Source organism: Aulonocara stuartgranti (assembly GCF_965226115.1).
Source record: "Aulonocara stuartgranti genome assembly, chromosome: 16".
NCBI classification, from domain to species: domain Eukaryota; kingdom Metazoa; phylum Chordata; class Actinopteri; order Cichliformes; family Cichlidae; genus Aulonocara; species Aulonocara stuartgranti.
The window spans coordinates 22,537,699-22,556,800 of NC_138952.1; the positions used below are offsets into that span (position 1 = coordinate 22,537,699).

Below are 19,102 nucleotides of genomic sequence, written 5' to 3' on the forward strand. Positions count from 1 at the left end.
CGGAAGCATATGGCGCAGAGTAACGCGCAGTCAAAACCTGATCGCAACAAATTGGCACTTTCGCGAGTACGTTTGCTGATAGTAACGCCATGTAATTCAGCTAATAACACATGGATTTCATCATTTTTGAAAATACTCAGCAATCTGTGCATTCATGACTGGATGTAATACCGGCTGGCTGTAGCATTTGTACCTGAGGGCTTCAGCTTCCAGGTAACAAGGAAATGACGTCATTCACGTAGATTACTGAAATGGCAGCGCTAACTCAAAATTTCGAGTTACTTTTCTCAAAATTTGGAGTTAATAAGTCGAAATTTGGAGTTAATAAGTCGAAATTTTGAGAAAAAAAGTTTAAATTTCGAGAAAATAACTCAAAATTTCGAGTTACGATCCTTTTTTTTGTGGCTTCCATAGTTCTCTGAATGGCATCTTGCCTTGATTTATATGCTTACTGGCCACTTTTTTAGATACACTGCTCGTTAATGCAAAATCAGTCACATTGCAGGAACTCAAAGCAAAATTATAATAGAAACTGTTGATCAACTGAGGTTTTTTCCACACAAAATCTCAGAGGAATGGTTCCAGCAATTTATTGACGTGGGAAGTAACAAAGTACAGATGCTTCATTACTGATATCTGTACTTTACTTGAGTATTTTTTTCTGACAACTTTTACTTGCTTTTACTGCACTTTAAAAAAATATCTGTACTTTCTATTCCTTATATTTTCAAAACAGGCTCATTACTTTTGGTTTAGGGCATTTGAAGGGTTATTATTTCACTTCACTGCGAGCCTTCAAACGTCAAACCAATTTGAGCCTAAACAGTAACACCTGAAAGGCAGTCCTGTTCATGTATTAATCACCAGGGGATGACACATAACAACAGATGAAAGAGACAAAACTCTGTCTAAAAGTCAGGGTTTAAAGTGGGCCGATGTTTCAACTTATTTATTATTATTTTTATTCACAACATCGGACCGACTGCAGCTGTCCATAAGTTACGGTTACGGTACTTCAGCATTTAGCTAGCCCTACTGAAGAGGAGCAAACATAAAGTGAGTAACATTTTTTAAGTAAGTCATTTGCAACATTTCTATCAGCTCAAAAAGCATCAGACGGCAGTGTGTTGCTAGCTTAAAGGTCCAGCTGCTATATTTCACAGGACGAGAAAAAAACGAGACTTAACTTCACTCCGCAATGGAGAAACAAAGACCAAGAAGGGAGGTCATATTTAAAGGTGAGGACTGCTCAGTGGTATTTGATAAACTGGAAAAGCTTACATGTAATTCCTCTTGCTTTAAAATCAGATATTGGGTCTGTACATGTGACATTTTTTTCATGTTGTGAAACTTGCTGCAAAACAACCTGTTGTAGACTAACTGTGCTATTTAAAGATTGCATGAAAAAGTCTGCAGGTTAGTGCAGGATAAACAGGGTAGTTTGCAGTACTGTGGTTATTCACAGTAAAGGACTGTGTGTGACCGGTGGACAGTGGCTGTGGTTTCATGGTCAGAGTTAGATTACATCAAGTGTAGCAGGGATGAATTTGAAGTTAAGCTGATGTTGCTTAGCTTCATTCACTGAATTCCACCTTCATACTAACTTTATAGTGCCTAATATAAAGACAGCATAAACAATGTACTGTCTATCTGTATTGTGTAAATCCACAAAGAGCAGCAGGTCAGCTCATCCTAGCCTGTACACAAAGAAAGTCTACTGGAGAACACCCATTCAGAAGGTTTCAAGTGATAAGCTGCTTCCTCATCTCAACACAACCTTTAAAGAAATGTTTCCACTGATGTGAATGAATTCACGCTTTCAATTATTACAATATCAGCTATCAAAATGAAAATAACTGACTTTCCTCAGTCTAAATGGAACCAGATTGCACACCACAAAAACAAAAAAAGGAACTTACCAAGGTGTGAGTTACCAAAACTACTGGCAGTATGTCACAGTTGAACTTGTCTTGTTTCCTTGACTTTACAGCCTACAAAGAGCCTGAGGTACTGTCAGTTTTGACAGAGAAAGATATATGTGCAGCAGCATTAAGTGAACCAATGACAGCCGTCTGGGTGTTGCAGTAAAATACCTGCAGCCAACCAGACCTAAATACACACACAAAGGAGGTATCACACTGACTAGGGATGGATCAATGGATGGTATATGTTTAATTGAACATGCGCTCCCATTGTTATCTCTTGCTGTACACACCATCACTCTACCTTGTATTACCCCAGCTGTTTTATGTGAGCAATGCCCCATAAGCACATCTCAGTGACCTTCACTCTCTCGTCTATAGAATCCCAACATACTCACCTGACTGTCTCCACCTGGCCACAGTGCACTATATGATGCAATGGGACTCTAAAATCAATGTTTTGGATGCTAGACAATATTCAGCTAAACCAAAGTGGACATTGCACTCCTGTATACTTTTTGTTCTTTGTCTGAATGCACACATCCGGCATCCTTTTCTTTTTTCAAGAAAATAAGAGATTAATTACCATTATTTTATGCAAATGGTGCAGTGTTTTCAGATATAGTGATCCACATATCTAATAAAGCATGGAAATGTTTAGATCTGGCTTTTAAAAAAAAAATCTGTTCAGGCTACTGGAAATTCAAGGTTGCCGTTAAAATTTAATATCTAGTATGTGCTCTCTCTAGTGATTCCTGAAGAGTATTTAAAATCCATGTTACAACCACACACACAAACACACACACACACACACACACACACACACACACACACACACACACACACACACACAGAGTTAGTAGCATTGATTGTTCTCTGACCACAGCTGTATCCATTCTATAGTGCTGTGCCTCTCTCCAAGAGGGGAAAGGGCCCTGTGGGGAGCACTCCGCTTATCTCAGATGGAATCTTATTACATGATTTATGTGAACTGAAACAGAAATTTAAGACAGGGTATTCTTATATGTGTGTTGGTACATGTGTCTATCCCTGCTGTGGGGTTATCTAGGTTTTGTCCAAGGAATAATGAATGGACTTTGTTGATTGCAGCTCCAGCCTGTAACTAGTCACAGCTCTTCACAGTCCATGTGTTCAACATCTTTTGAGTGGCATATTGTATTTTGGGTACATAATGCTGCCATATTACCATCACATGATAGCAAAGCATTAAAAACTGAGCCAGAAATGAGAAAGCATACCGGGGGAGCTGGGGTGAAAGTCCAGTCAGCTCTCTTTCTTTTATTTCCTTTTTTTTTTTTTGACACCCTGCAAGGCCCGGGCAGGCTGATCTGCACTGGTGTGTGGATGGAGGGAGAAAAGAGGGATGGGAGGAGGAGAGGCAGCAGGAGAAAGGGAGGGAGAGAGGGATGCATGGCAGGGGCTGCAGAACTAGGAGAAGTGCCAGATCACTGCTGGAGCCAAGAACAGGACTGACTCGGCCTGTGTGTGTGTGTGTCTCTATGTGTGTGCAGACACACACACACAAGCATATCCAGGATGAACAGACACATAGATGTCATTGACCTTCGACAAAACACACTGCAATGTCAGCTCCAACAAACACTAGTGGCTCTTCACTAAAACAACCCAGCTTCCTTTGTTTGTGTTTGTTTATTATGAGTTCTCTACATCCCAAAGTTTTAATCTTTGCTCATCATCTGACAAGGAAGCTGTTTGTTGCGCTAAGTTGCTGCCCCGTGTGTGCGTCTGTGTAAACTCAACTGGAAGACTGTTTTAAAGACCCTGGTGCCCACTCATTACTGACCAACAGCACTAATGGCCAGCATCCGGTGCACAATGTGAGCCCACATCAGAGACGGCTGCTCAGAACAGTGCAATATTTATGGCAGTCCCCACTCCCTGGGGTCTCATTGCACCATAACACAGACCATTGCAGCTGACAAAACAACGGGGCAGAGCGTTTCAGCTTTAGGAAACAGTAGAAACACCTCGAGTTCTCTTTTCCTGTCTCGGCGTCTTTCTCTGTCTCCCCCATGCCAATTCTTGCGTGACCTTGTCTGTTTTTGTCTTCCCATCTTTATAGCTCAGAGCTAGGGCCATCAGAGTGGATTTGAGAGGCAAGATGACAAGCCAAGCAGCAGAAAATTGACATAAAGTCACTCCTTCTCTCCCCCCCCACTGTCTATTTTTTGTGGGCCAGTCCACCGAGAGATCGCAGCTTAAGCTTACAATTACACTGTTGTGAGCAAATCTGATCTTGAACATTCGAACCACTTTCTTACAAGTACCTGCCAGCTCTGAGACTTCCAACATCCGTGTCTCTAAGGAGCGCTACAACTGTGATTCACTTTCCACACAAATTCTACAAAAGCAAAATGATTAAATTACACCTTTAAATACAATTTCATCAGACATCAAGACAAGTCAATTTGCCAGGCTTAATCTTGTGCGCGCCACTCTGTGTGAGCATTTCTCTGTTTTACATCCCTGCACTCCTTTCATTTATGTGCCCTGTATGAGCACACGTGTTGGAAGCGTTCACATTGCATATCTTACATGTTCACCCATGGGACACTGGTGAGATTTGCCCAGGACCAATGCAAAGTGACAGCTGAGAGATTGATTCCATTACAGGCGGTGTGGTCAACCCTCTGTATTTTATGGCAGGGCCAAAGGCAGCGTGCAAACAGTAAAAGAGAAACCTAATACGTTTAAAGTCAGGAATAGGATTTATTCAAGCATGTTCTCGTGACAGACATAATCATAAGGGAAATAATTAACAATGTCCAGACCGAGTTTCTTTTTTTATTGATGGAGACTGAGAGGGCAACACGTCCTTTTAGATCATATGATGAAAAAGATCATTTGTCGTTTTGCAAAATGATCCATATGAATGTTGTCTAATCTCTTCTATCGAGTCTTATTTTGGCTTCTGAGATGAAGTGTTTTTAGGTTTAGGGAAACTCAAACAGCTGGTTAAGTCTGAAACCAGATTGTGCTCATGGTTTAAAATCAAACCTTGGTTTTGCTCAAAGAGAGTGTTAAGAAAAAATAAAGGGTGAATGATTGCAATATAACATCTTCCCTAAAAGGTTTTGCACCACTATAACAAAGTCTAAATCCTTCAAACATTTGCATAGCCCCAATTCTTCCTCTTCTTTTTACAGAAACAACTAGTTTTACAGTTTTCTTAAATCCCTTAGACTTCTTCCTTAAATCCTAACATTTCCATCAAATATATGATTATAAAAGTAAAAACTGAAGCTAAAGCTAACATTTAAATAATAGTTTAAACATTCTGATAATCTGCCTTCATTCAGCTGATCAGATTTGATTGACAGCGTCCTGGAACACAATCTCACTCCAATTATTGCATTTTAATTAAAATGTTAGAAATCCTGATTGGCTCCATTATGGTCCAGCTCCCATCAAAAGAGAGAAAAAAGCCTAATCCAAAACACAATAAAGACTTTTTAAATGAAATAATAAAACTCTTTAAACTTCTATCTGGCAACAAATGTGCACTGATGTAGTCATAATATGTTTGGGGGTTAAGAGCTAAAATAAACTCCCCTGTAAATCTTCTTATGAAAATAGTCTTAAATAATTCATTTTTGGTGTTAAACCCTCCTGAAAGATCCAACCTTCAGGCACAATTAAAACCATCTACCTGTGCTAAGTTAGGGCTGTCTCAAGCCACAAAAACGCAGCTGACCCATCAGGGCATGAAGACTGGACCTTTCTGGGTGTCCTGTAGGGTCTGGCACTGGAACATTGGCAGGACTGGATCAACCCTTTGGACCCTGTGGATTACGGGGAGGGGCCTGCATGGATCAGGCTTTTTCAGGTGTATCTTGTAGGTGCTCTACGGGATTTTAGTTTGTAAGCTAAATGAACTACTTGGTCTCTTTTTTTGTGTTACTCATGTGCTAAGGGCAACACCAGAGCACTACATTGTAATGAGACGACGATCACTGATCACTTCACCTGCCAGTGGTTTTAATTTTGTGGCTGATTTATGTAGATATTTAATCGGCTTTCAAACTTGCATTCCAGCCTTCGAGCTTAAAGAGTATGGTTCTTTAGCAATTGAAAGCAAGTCTGTGTACCTCTCTTTAACTTTTATATATCCAAACCCCCACATCGCCACCCCTCAGTGACTGCTCTCTGCACATCAAGCCTCCAGATAATGCAGATTTTTTCCCCGTTTCCTTAAATAACTACCTGCCTTCCTCATTTTTTCTACCCCGTGTTCATCTCCTTCTCTGGTCGATTTAGAAGTACAGGCCATTTTCCATTAGTCTTCTCAATAAATGTCTAAACATAAAGGCATTTTTATCTGGTGAGCAAAGTGACTTGAAGGTACAAAATCGACACCACTTTAATCTAAATACTGTAAGAGCTGGCAGCTTATGCTTCCGAGTGACTGAATTTAAGAGCCAAGCTCTTGAAAGCAACCTTGACAGGCCTAACTTTGTTTACATTGACAGCTTTCAAAGTACAGTGAAAGTAAGAAGTTACGTTTTCTAAAAATGTGTTCCTGAAAGAAACTTGAGGCAGACAGACCAAAGTTACAGTATGAAGGAAAGATGAGGGAATCAGTGAAGTGGGATCTGTGCCAAGTGCTGTGAGAGCGATAATGTTAGAGGTTATCAGAGAGGTGGTATCAGTACAGATGTTTAAGCATCCACTGTCAAGGATCCTGCAGTGAGCTGTATTACTGTCTTTCTGTTCTCTGATGTGAATGTTAAATTTTGCTTTTTCAGAGAAAGTAAAGAAAAAAGAATACTAATTTCAAAAACACACAATAACTTTATAATGAGGTCCATGATTAAGGGTGTAATTCCCCTACAATTAAATGAAATTTCAGTTTTTTATTTGATTATCTTCACTTGCAAATACATACTGGTAGTAGAATTAGGAGGTAACAGTTCAAATGAGTTTTTGCATAAAAGCAAACAATATTTCCCAGCCTACACAACCGTACTTTCAGGACTGCTGGAGTGGCTAAACTTCCTAATCTGATTGTATAATCATTGTTTTGCTGTCGACTAACGACTTTTACTATTCACCTGTATAAAAATGTGATAAGGACTTTTCTTCATTTCCTATTTATAAAAAACAAAATCAACAAAATTATTATTTTTTTTCTTTTGTTCTCGTAAAATACCTCAATTGCTGCACCGTCATTCTTGTTTATCTACCATTAAGGATTAGTACCAACTAAAAGCACCACATATATTTAAACTGCAATGATAATAAGGAAGGGTAAATGTGCTATGGTCCTCTTAAACAAAACAAGTAAATGGAGTAAATAAAAAGCGTTTTTAACAATTTTAACCTCAAATTTGATACATGCCTACTGAAAATCTTCATGAACTGGCACTGAAAATGCAACATGGATCAAATCTATTCATTTTTAAATAACCTTTACCCTTTTTTGCTTTTATAAGATTGTCCTGGGTAAAGAGGCAGCACCAGCTCAGCATTTGTTATGGTGGGAGAAACTGAAGCAACTGGAAAAAAATGGTATAATTACAAGAAAGGGCGTAAATGACTGACTGATAGAAAAACATTTGGCATTCTTAAAAACTGAGTACAACGCTGCAGTTGCCCAGTTCGGCCATAGAACTAAAGATACTTGAATACCATGCTGTATTGTCTAGATGCATCAGTTTGGCCTCGTCATCCTTCACCACGCCCAAGTCGATATGAATGATAAATGAATTAATGCCATCTTGACTATTGTCATCTTACTGATATTTGATCTGGGAGTGCATTTTACAATGAAAATATATCAGAGGCAAAAATGTATATTCTAATGTGTCATAAATACTGTCAATATCTGTGATATTGTATCACATTATGTTTTATAGCATTTTCAAACCCCAGCCTCATTTTCTCCCTCCTTTTTCAAACACTTCATACACAATAACAGTGGATCATTTATAATAATATCACATAAATATATAAATTACTGCTCTTAAACTCCTCATGGGATTTGACATTACCAGTTAGACCTATGAGCAGGAATGTCATGAGTTCAAGCTGGAAGGTCTTCAAACCGGCATCTAAATGCCATTGTCCTAATTTGTGAGATGAAAACGTGATTTATTGTCCATGTATGGTTCCTTTGAAGGCTAGTTAATCAAGCAGTATTCTCTCTGAGATGTTTATTGTTCCTTTATTGTCAATCAATGTGACAGGAAGAAGATGGCTCTTTAAAACATGACCCTTCCCCCAGATATCAATTCCAATAGTCCAGTGACTAAAACAGCATGCAAGTACATGCGTGCATGTGCATGTGCGCACACTCCAGTGAGTGAATTAATGAATTGGCTCGCAACCTTTACTCAACCTTTTCTGCAGCAGGGACACAAATCACTGACCTGTCCTTTCTGCTGTGATGTGGCGATCTGAACGATTTCATCAGATAACAGACAGGCTAAAAGCTAAAAGCTTCCCTGACACCACTCTGTACGCTACATCTATTGTTATGTTATTATGCTGTGATTTTGTGTGTGTAAGGATATAATTGAGCATTTTGAACCTTAGAGCCAATATGCCTCAAATGAATCCTCAGCTTCCACAACAAAATGATTATTCCTAAACAAACCGTGTTTAATCGACTGCGTGCCTCTGCGGCTCTCTCCATCTGGAGGATGCTGTGTGACAGCTTCCCTTAAATTACAAATATCAATCTGCCACAGTGGGAGCTCAGCTGCCAGTGGCCTCATGGGGGTCCACATCAAAGCAACCAGCCTTCAAAACAAAGCCATCAAAATGCTGCGCTCGCTAGACGCTTTGTTCTGAATCAACCATGTTCATCACCTGATCACAACTGTGGTAAATTGACCGAATATTTTGTGATAAAGAAACCTTCCAAAAAAAGAAAACCACAAAGAAAAAGAAAAAGAGCTAAACTGAGCTGCCTTCACCCAGGATGCTGACCTGAAGTTGGCCCAGTGTGTGGTTCTAGGTCAGCTCTGTGTGGCTCCACTGCTCATTCTTCCCCTACGGCAGGGACCGACAGACGCTAGCACCAAGGGCTCCCAATCTGCCGTGTGATCAGTGGGACTCTCCCTAAGCGTGTTCCCCCTCCTCATGACCGGCTGTCTGCCCCCGGCAACACTACCACTTACACTCCATCCACCCGCTTATTGATAAACTTCACTGCAGGATCGCCTTTGCTCCTAGGGAAAGCAATGGAACTGCAGGGTGGCCTAATTCAATCAGCGTTAGGGGAAAGCACACACGCCATTCATTACCAACGAAAGACCACTTCAGGAAGTCTGTACTAGCGATTCCCTCCATACCAGATGACCATTAACACGCAAACAAATTAGCTTGCTGTGGTCCCACTGGGCACTGATCAGCATGTCTTTCTTGAACTTGGTAGGGGTTATCAAGATTGTTATCACATAATGACATTTTGATACACTGATGTGAATATTATTAGTAATCACAGATAAACAGTACAGTCAATCATTCAGTGCACACTAGATGTCACAACACCCCCATCCCCACCAGAGATAATCGGATTTCCACTTGGGCTGTATATCAGCGCCACAACTGTGTTTATAACACATTTTAGCACCAAAGGTGTCGTAAGAGACTTTGTGTGCTTAGCTCTGTGGAATCCAAAAAGAAAATAAAGCAGGAGAAATGCTGTTTTTCCCCCAAGAACACAATCATCTGTCTTATAAAGAAAGTACTTCATTTTTGGAAAAACTGATAAAACTGGCTTAAAAATAAAAGTTTTATTTGAAAGCATATTTTGTGTGTGTATGTGTTGCAAACATGAAAAGACTGAGAAGAGATTATTTCTTTGAAACTGACATTTTACAGTTACAGCACCATAGTGAGGCATAATTGCTCTTTGTGCCTGCTTTTAGTGTTGGGCTTATTTCTGGTGTCAATAGCTGTTATTTTCATTTAAAAAAAAGAAAGAAAAACAATTGTTCACATGGCCAAGAGAAGCCCCACTTTATGGTGATCAGCTAATGGATTTTAACACCACTCAACAGACACGATGATGCCATTTAAAGCAAAGGCTGTGATCCTGTCCCAATCTATGATTGATTGATAGATAGATAGATAGATAGATAGATAGATAGATAGATAGATAGATAGATAGATAGATAGATAGATAGATAGATAGATAGATAGATAGATGCAACATGTGTGTGTGTGACTCACTAGCTGTCCAAGTATTTAGCACACAAAATGTGACACAAGCCGAGGAGAGTTAGCCTACAGCAGCAACCGAACATTTCTGCCCAGAGTTGAACAAAGGAGCTGTCTGTTTCAGCACCACGGACAGTTCCTGTCATCTCTCCTATGACGAGGTGCTGCTGGCAAGAGCGACGGCCTGCCATTTTTATCTGCTGCACCGTGAAACATCAGACAGAAGTGACTTTACGAATTTATTAGCAAGGCCCCGTGCTCACACAAACTACACTGAAAATTCAGCGTGACGCGGAGACGGTTCAGTTTCACGACTTTTTTCGTTAACAGCGTGAATTGGAGATGAGGCTCACCTCAGTCCCACGGATGATATCGTCCCGGCCAACATCAATAGATAAAGGTTATCTGAAAAACTTCAAAAGTCAAAAAATTCTGCTCTGATTAACGATATATGACTCCGGCTTGGTGTCACCTCAAACTGCAGCCTGGCGACGAACCAGGCAGCACTGGTTGTGTGACAGCTAGACAAAGACTTTGGGGCTTAATACCAGCGTGTGCGTATTCAATTGAAGAACACGGTTGCAATGAGTCCAAGAGCCACTGACCACCCACAATCTCTCCTCATATCTGCCTGTAGTGAGGTTTAAAACACACACACACACGCACAGAGCATGGCAAACAATAAATAAGACTGGCGATTCTTGATGTTTCCACTAGCGCTTAAATTGTTCAGACATTTATAATCCAGGCGCACTTCCAGAAATAGGATCATCATCTATCACTCATGTCCCTGCGTCATGCGTCGGTATTTGTACGTTTCCACCCAATGGGCCGCGCTGTTCGTCCCTCATGGGTAACTCGTACAGTAGGTCAAAATGGCAAGGAACCCAATCCGATTAAGCTGTCATTTCAATACGGTTACATTTGCGTAATGACGCGGATAAGCTTTGCTCGGGCAGTAAAATAATGACAGCATGTGCGCGAGCTTTGGCATTCAAATATGTCTCCAATTTAAGCTTTACAGCCTAAGTACAGTGACGCACTCTCTCTCACACATACACAGTCATTTCAAACTATCACTGAGAGTGTGTGGGTGTGCACGTGACACACGAGAGAGAGAGAGAGAGAGAGAGAGAGCATAATAAGTTTTGTGTTTTTTTGAGGCTCTCTTTTGTGGCTAAATCATTGCCTCGGTACAACCAGCAGCCCATATCCCTCCGTATAAAGACAGGATTGTGCATATAATAAGGCTTACTGGTAGACTGCCTTCAGGAAAAGCTGCTGCTTCGTTTACACCTTTATCTAAATCCTCTCCTTTGTGAGCTCCAGTGAGCCCGGCGGCCCGATGTATGAGACTGCACTGCAGAGGGTTTCTCCGGAATCTCCATGATTGAGCTCATGAGCAAACATATCGTGAGCCAAATACACAAAACAGGAACACTCATTCCCAAAAAAAGAAAAAACTAAACAAAAAAGGCAGGCACTGAGGTTGCCTCTCACATTGCGACGCATATCTTTAGTTTAATTATTTATCTTTTGGCTTCCTGAATGTTTGAAGCCCTTTGTAATCTATATTCGAAGTCAATTACATCGTTTCCACAGCATGTGTTGAACTTCTCCCCTTAAAAGCTTTTGACTGACTCAGAGCTTTATAAAACTGATTTATATTAGCCTTTCTCCACCGGGTATTTTTTCTAGATTAACTACTGCAACTGTCCGACAGAACCACAGACCAGGGGCGATCAATCTGTGGTTGTAATATTAGAAGAGTCGGTTAAAATGAGGTCTGCGAACTTTATCAGATGGTCAGAAAAACCGTGTTATGTCGAAAAGCCAAAAAAAAGAAAAAAGAAAATTGGCCTACCTTCAACTCGATTCCAAAAATGGTACGATGCCGTTTGTCAGTCAGTGAGGAAGGCTTTGGACATCACAACTCCAGGTCAATGGAGAAAACAGGTTTCCATATAGTGTGTGCAAGCTCGTGATAGTCTGTGTTTCGGCGAGGTCACCCATTCAGCCGATCGTCCGGTTTAAATCCAAACAGAAGAATGGAGATTTTTGTCTCTGTCCTTTGGGGGAGAAGTGCGCCAAGTGCTCTCCTACGCAGATGTGACTTTGCGCGCTTGAAATAAAACGGATGATGGGTAGAAGAAGAAGAAAAAAATACGATTTTACTACAGCAAATAAAACATAACATCAAAACGAGTTGGGGCTAAGCTGTCAAACGACTAACCCCTCCGAAAAAAATATCTGACAGCTGACTTTTACGCAAATAGTGTTCGGTTAGCCTGCTAATCCTCTCCTGGGTGCTTGACCATCCTAGGCTCGCTGATTGGTGCGATCCCCACTCAGCCGCGGCGCGGTGGAGATGTGGAAAAGAAATGTATGGATATAATGGCCAGATCCGATGGGGGGGTTTCCTCCACAGCTCCTCTGTAGTTGCAATGCACACGACGAGAGGAATCGCTCCCTGGTCCTAGTGCACCACACACCGTCCCTGCTGTCTCCAACACATGCTGCACCTGCACTCTGGCACCATCATCGCAACTGAACGGCAAAATAGACGAGGGGATGGCGCGGGAGAGAAATTCCAGCAGACATCGATAACTCAATTCAAAGCGCCAAAGAAGAAGTGCAAAAAAATCCGCTCTTCACTTGTTGGAAGAGAGGAAAAGGTGGACAGGGTTAAGAAAGGGAAATACGGGGGTGGGAGGTGCGGAAAAGGAGAGATCAACAGGGAAGAGAGAAGGGACTTAAAACTGCATGCTTCAGCCTCACGCTGGAGAGGAGCTTGAAATAAAGTGCGAGTTCAAAGTATTATGTTGTCCGTTCAAATGGAAATATGAATTATAAACAGCCTACTGTTTAATCTTGTTATTACTTTGTTTTGCGGCTGCGATTAAAAGGAGTTATCCGGACACCTGTCGAATTTGAAACACCGACATCACAATCTCAGAGACATCAGGGAGCTTCTAGGCTACACGCTGCCTTCTTTTATAACATCCTTATTTACAACAGTTTGAAGTCTGACTGAAATTAGAAAATATTGACCTCTTTATGTTAGTGAGCAGCTCTATTTTCTATATCTTTATTATCTCCCCGGTTTCTGTTAAAAACCAAAAGGTAGGTGGAGGCTGAAGAAATACAGTTTGTTGGTTTTGCAGTAAAGTACCATCTTCAGCTTTTACATTCATGTTTTTTCTGATGGACTTGTTTTCAGAAACCTGTGAAATCTACATGAGGCAATAATGTTGTCATTGCGTCATGCAGTTCTAAGCAAAGACACACTGGTGAACAGCTAGACAACAATATACACAACAACAGAGGGAATGTTTCTAATTGAGTAATGAACTTTAGCTTGAAGATTAGTCCACTAAGCAAACACCACACATTAATCAGAATCGTGTAAGCTTCACTGTGAAAGTCACTTAGAAGTTAGTTCATTCTTTGGCAACCATGCTACCAAGAAACTGCCAGCAAATAACAAGATTTCTCTAAGTTTGTTGGACTAAACTTGTTCTCAGGTCTGGATATATAGACTTTGCTTGATTGGCAACTCTCTGACTCATCTGTTAGTTTGTTACATCCATTTTGTCAGGACAAATTACACCTTTTCAGCATCTTATCGGTACCTGGACTGTAGTTATGCCACACACTACGTCTGCCCACATTTAACACCAGCATGTAATCCAGCAGAATACATGAAAACACCTGTGTGGGTGTACAAATCCAATAGAGAATGATTCAGTTCTTGTACTCATCTCCAATTTTGGGTTAGCATGAGCCATCAGTGGTGATGAGACACATCCTACTAATTCATGTAATAGCGGTCTGAAAAAGAAAAAAAAGTCTCAGCTCAGCTGAAATCTCACAGCCAAATGCACACTCAGTGGTGAATTGTTGTTGAATTGTTTGCTCTGTGTGCAATATTTAACACTTTACCCGCTGTCTCCCTCGCACCATTCTGTGCGAATGCCTTCTATTTTAAGCTGGTTTGACATTTTTGCTGGATAAAAATGCTCGTGGTATATTTTTTCTATGTATTTGTTTTTATGGTAAATGATTAATCAGAGAGTTCAGATCAGATCAAAGCCAGGATGAAACCAACACATACTAAATTGAGTAGCCCAATTATCACCATGAGTAATAGTAATAATAATACATTTTATTTGAGGGCGCCTTTCAAAAACCCAAGGTCAGCTTACAAAAGGACAACATTAGTAAACAAAGCAATAGTCATAAAATACATAAAATAAGTTAAAATTGCAAAGCAGAACTTGACAACAGGTAAAATCAGCACTAAAGCAAATAAGCCAGTTTGAACAGATGTGTTTTGAGCTGTGACTTAAATGTGGGAAGAGAGTCTATATTTCTTATGGCTGGAGGAAGAGAGCTCCAGAGCCGAGGAGCAGAGTGACTGAAGGCTCTGTTCCCCATAGTGGTAAGACGTGCGAACGGAACAGTAAGATGAATAGCAGATGAGGATCGGCGAGGGCGGGAAACTGTGGTGATATCGAGCAGGTCACACAAATAGGAAGGAGCAGATTTATGCATACACTTGTACGTAAGAAGTAAGATTTTAAAGTTTATCCTGACTTCTATGGTCAACCAGTGAAGCTGCTGAAGAATTGGCGTAATATGAGCTCTTGACGGAGTACGAGTTATGACCCGAGCTGTGGAATTTTGAAGAAGTTGGAGTTCATGAAGGGACCTTTTAGGGAGCCCAAATAAGAGGGAATTGCAGTAATCAATGCGGGAAGTAATACAACTATGGAGAAGGATTGCAGCAGCATGGGGAGTAAGGAAGGGGCGGAGTAATAAGCTAAATACAGACCTGTATTTTTAAATCAGTGCCTTAAATGCACCACTTCAATATCAATATTAGGCATCTGACTCAAAGGCCGTGTTACTGGAGGCATATTTACTGATTTTTATTGAAACATTTGAAACCTTAAATTGTTTTTCTTAATAAGAGATTCAACATTTAAATGTAATAACATTGCCCAAACAGCTGTCTTATATATGGTGTATGGTGGAGCTCCAGTGCATGCCTTACTACAACTTAATAATTTATCCATCACAGGAAAATGTGAAATAAATAAACCTCTAAGCAGCTCACAAAAAAAACTCCTTTTCTTGAAAAACTCTCTACAGCATCTCTTCTTGGTCAAGTTTCGACAGTTCTGTAAGCCCCACAAACAAAATCCCATATACCATTCACCAACTTGTGTCAGCTAGGGAAGCAGGGATATGGGATCTACTATGGGCAGATGTAATCGTTTTAGAAAAAGCACGATCATCCATCATGTCAGACCCATCACCATAGTTTCTCACTTTAAACATTCATTTGTGCAGATCCGTAACAGCTGTTGGAAGTCATAAAACTGCATCTCCATCCACCCACCTGTAAGGATTCTCTTAACTCTTTGGTGAAATTTGGTTATGCATTTCATTTAGCATTTTTTCACTGCTGTATTGATTATGGTTGCATCATGTGATGTAATCCACGATTGCAGCTTATAAGAGTACAAGTGCTCTGTAGATTTAAAATGCCAGCTAAGATATACTGTCCAGTTTGCTAAACAAAAACTTGTGTTTCATTTGTGTGTCTTTTATATTTCTCAACCACTTAACATAGCAACCCTGTTTAAAAAGTGGTCATCTCAGTTGTAGGGACTACACAGCAATCTTCATAGTATACTGCCCTCAAGAAAATAGGAGCAACACTGAAGCTGAGGTTACAGAATAAAAGGAATGCTAAAGCAGCACGTGGGCATTTTTATGCACACAACAATTACACTGCATGTGTTTGTGTCTTGTCCACCTTTCATTGTGAAATCCCAAAAGGAACTGTGGTGTCCGTAAACGAGGGGAAGGAAGAGGGCTGTCTTGTATAACTGCACTGGCCCAGGGCTCAGGAAACTCGTCACAGACGTATCTGCCTCCGCAGTTTTCCTTTCAGAGTATGAGTAGGTACCTGACCATTATTCCGCCTGCAGAAAATATAGAGGCTGACTGATATGACATAAACCCTCCTCTTCATTCTCCATAAAAAAAAAAAAAAAATATGCTCACTCATTCACTCACTCACGCACTCACTCACTCATGGCTAGTTCCTCCATATTCGGTAGATAAACGGTGCATAAGTGATGCCATAGAAACTGCTTAGAGATCACAGGACTCCATCACAGCTTACTCCCACACTTCTTTTTTTTTCTTGCTGCTGCATTGTCCAGTCTCCCTCTGCTCAGTGGCACTGCACGGAGGCTACTTTGACTGGATGGGAACGGCTCCATATGGACTCTTTCACTAATTTAAAAAAAATAAATAATCACCAACTTTGCTTTTAAATAGGCGATATTTTGAATTAACATCGTGTCCCACTTTCCTGAGCGGACAGAAATAGACGATGCATATGAATGCAGCCAGATAAAGAAACAATTAATTCTTTGGTTCAAATTGAAAATAAGAAGAAAATAATGTGTGTCCTAGTGGGCCACAGGAAACACAAGAACAGATGTAGCCGTGGACTTTTAAAACACAGCAGTACTCCTGCAATGTGAGTTCACACACAGACAAATTGTCTTCTCTCCATTGGTTTCTACTTGAACATTTCTCAAAGTTTTAACGTAATAAGATGAAGCCTTTTCCCCCCTGCTGTGGGTTTGATTCAAAGTGCTTAAATCCACCAGTGAATCTTGCTTGTAGCAGTGCGTGTATGAACCCCATATTGAATTCTTTTCTGTCCACTTACACATAGCGCTGTCATAGATTTGATAGCACACAAACATGGTGTAACCTTGGCCTCCAACAAATGAGTGATGTCACAGTATCAGTCTAATATTCACACTTCCTTTAGCTCCATTTTGCTTTTCATCATCTCCTGGGAGCAATATTTGTCTCATTAGTTTATATATCTGTCACTGTCTGGTCTGTGTGTTGTCCATCAGTTGTCGTCATCTCATCTCCCTCCTGTTTCTGTGCCTTCCGCCATTTCTTGTTTCCCTCTCTGAGTTAGGCTTGCTCTTGTTGCTGTTGGATATTTTCTGCCAACTCTTAGAAGGATTTTGTGTAAAGCATAGGTTTAGAGTAAAGATACTTTAATTTCACCACCTACAGTGCTGTGGAACAGTATTTGCTTCCTTCCTGATTTTGAGCTTTTTTGCATATTTGTCACTTACATGTTTTAGATCATGAAACAATTTTAACATATTTTTTTTATTAAGAAAGCAGCAGATCATGCTTCGATCTAAAGAAACTCAAGAACAGCTGAGAAACAAAGTCATTGACATCTATCAGTCTGAAAAGCAATTTTCAAGGGTTTATTGGATCATGAACGCTGACCTTAACTGAGGCACGTGAACTACAGTGAGAGCCATAATCCACAAAACCTGAAACAGTGGTGAACCTTCCCAGGAGGGGCCAGCCTACAAAATTATTCCACCTTGATGTTTCATCCAGGTTATTCCCAAAAGAACCCAGAACATCTAAAGAACTGCAGGCCTCACATGCATCATTTAAGGTCACACAAACACAGCATTTCATAAAAAGGGTATACCAACAGCCAAACATGGTGGAGGTAGAATGATGGTTTGGAGCTGCTTTGATACTTCAGGAAGACTTGTCATTATTGATAAAATCGTGAATTCTGAAGCTCAACCACACTTATGTTATGTCAAAAAACATACCAGAAAATCTGCCTCTGCATGACTCCAGAAAGAAAATAAACTAGTGGACTAGTCAAAATCTGGACTTAAATCAGATCTAGGTGCTTTGGCATGAACTCAAACAGGCTGTTCATGCTTGAACATACTCCAGTGTGTCTGAATTAAAACAATTCTTTAAAGAACAGCGGGCCAAAATTCCTCAACAGTGATGTGAAAAGCACTTGATTGCAGTTCTTGCTGCCAAAGGTGGCACAACCAGTTATTAGGTCTAGGGAGCAATTGCTTTCCCACACACACAGCCAAGTAGCTTTACATAACTTTTTCCTTTAATAAATGCAATCACTCATTTAAAAACTGCATTTTGTATTTATGCATACTATCTTTATCTAATATTACAGTCTGCTGGATGATTTGAAATGTCAGTGTGACAAATATGCAAAAAGACTAAGACATCAGGAAGAAGCCATTTCTTTTTCCAACTGTTTGGGAATTTGCTGTCATAAAAGACAAATAACGCTTCTTTATCTCCAAGAGACTATACTGGATGTCCCTTCACCTTCCACTTCTAAGGCTTCAATGAGAGATTTTTACAATTTGCTAGTTAGCTTGTGTCCATCGTCCATCATTTCTAATTCTTTCTGTGATATGCACACATGCTGAAAACGGACAGACGAACACACATACTCTGACAAATGCAATAACACACACCCACAGACAAGCAGATGTTTCACAGAGTGTGCTGACTGATACATGCCCATTGCCTAATTGCAGGTTTATGAAATCTGCAGGTTGCGGGTGCCAAGCAGTTTCTAAACGGATGCCAAACGGTTGCTGTGACAGCAGGTCGTGACCTTCCTGTAATTGTAGAGATGATGCCATTTCCCCTGCTCATCTGGTATGCACATCTGTGCCAGCACAAAACCACTGACAGCCAGAGCACACAACTGAATTAAAACCAACACATCAGAATGAGAGTTGGTTTATTGTTACCAGTCCTTCAGAGGTTTACTTTTCAAAATGCCATTTCCTTTTTCAAATCCTTCAGTTAGAAGTGATTTAACCTCTTTATAACTGATACTGACGCTGCCAGCAGATTCATGTGCAACCTTGGGAAAAGCAATTGCTCACACGTACAAGAAATCTAATAGTTCTAAAACTTTTGGACACCTTTTCTTGTCCTTGATTATGTCATCGTTTTGGCCACTTCATGTGCTGAATGCTGTGAACAGCCTTTTTGATTAAAGTGGCATCTTTCCGAATCACAGTGCCATTGCCTTTGAATTTGATGGTCCGGCATACGTGTTT

The 19,102-nt window shown here is 40.5% G+C and overlaps 1 protein-coding gene across 1 annotated transcript in view; it reads right to left on the reverse strand.

Annotated features, from left to right (window-relative positions):
* The window catches only part of il1rapl1a (interleukin 1 receptor accessory protein-like 1a), a 169,786-nt gene extending 157,054 nt beyond the window's left edge, over nt 1-12,732 (reverse strand). The window contains exon 1 of the mRNA XM_082508049.1: nt 11,995-12,732. The gene's annotated coding sequence lies outside the window, so the exon portion shown is untranslated. The remainder of the gene's footprint in view (nt 1-11,994) is intronic.
* Nucleotides 12,733-19,102: the final 6,370 nt, after the last annotated feature.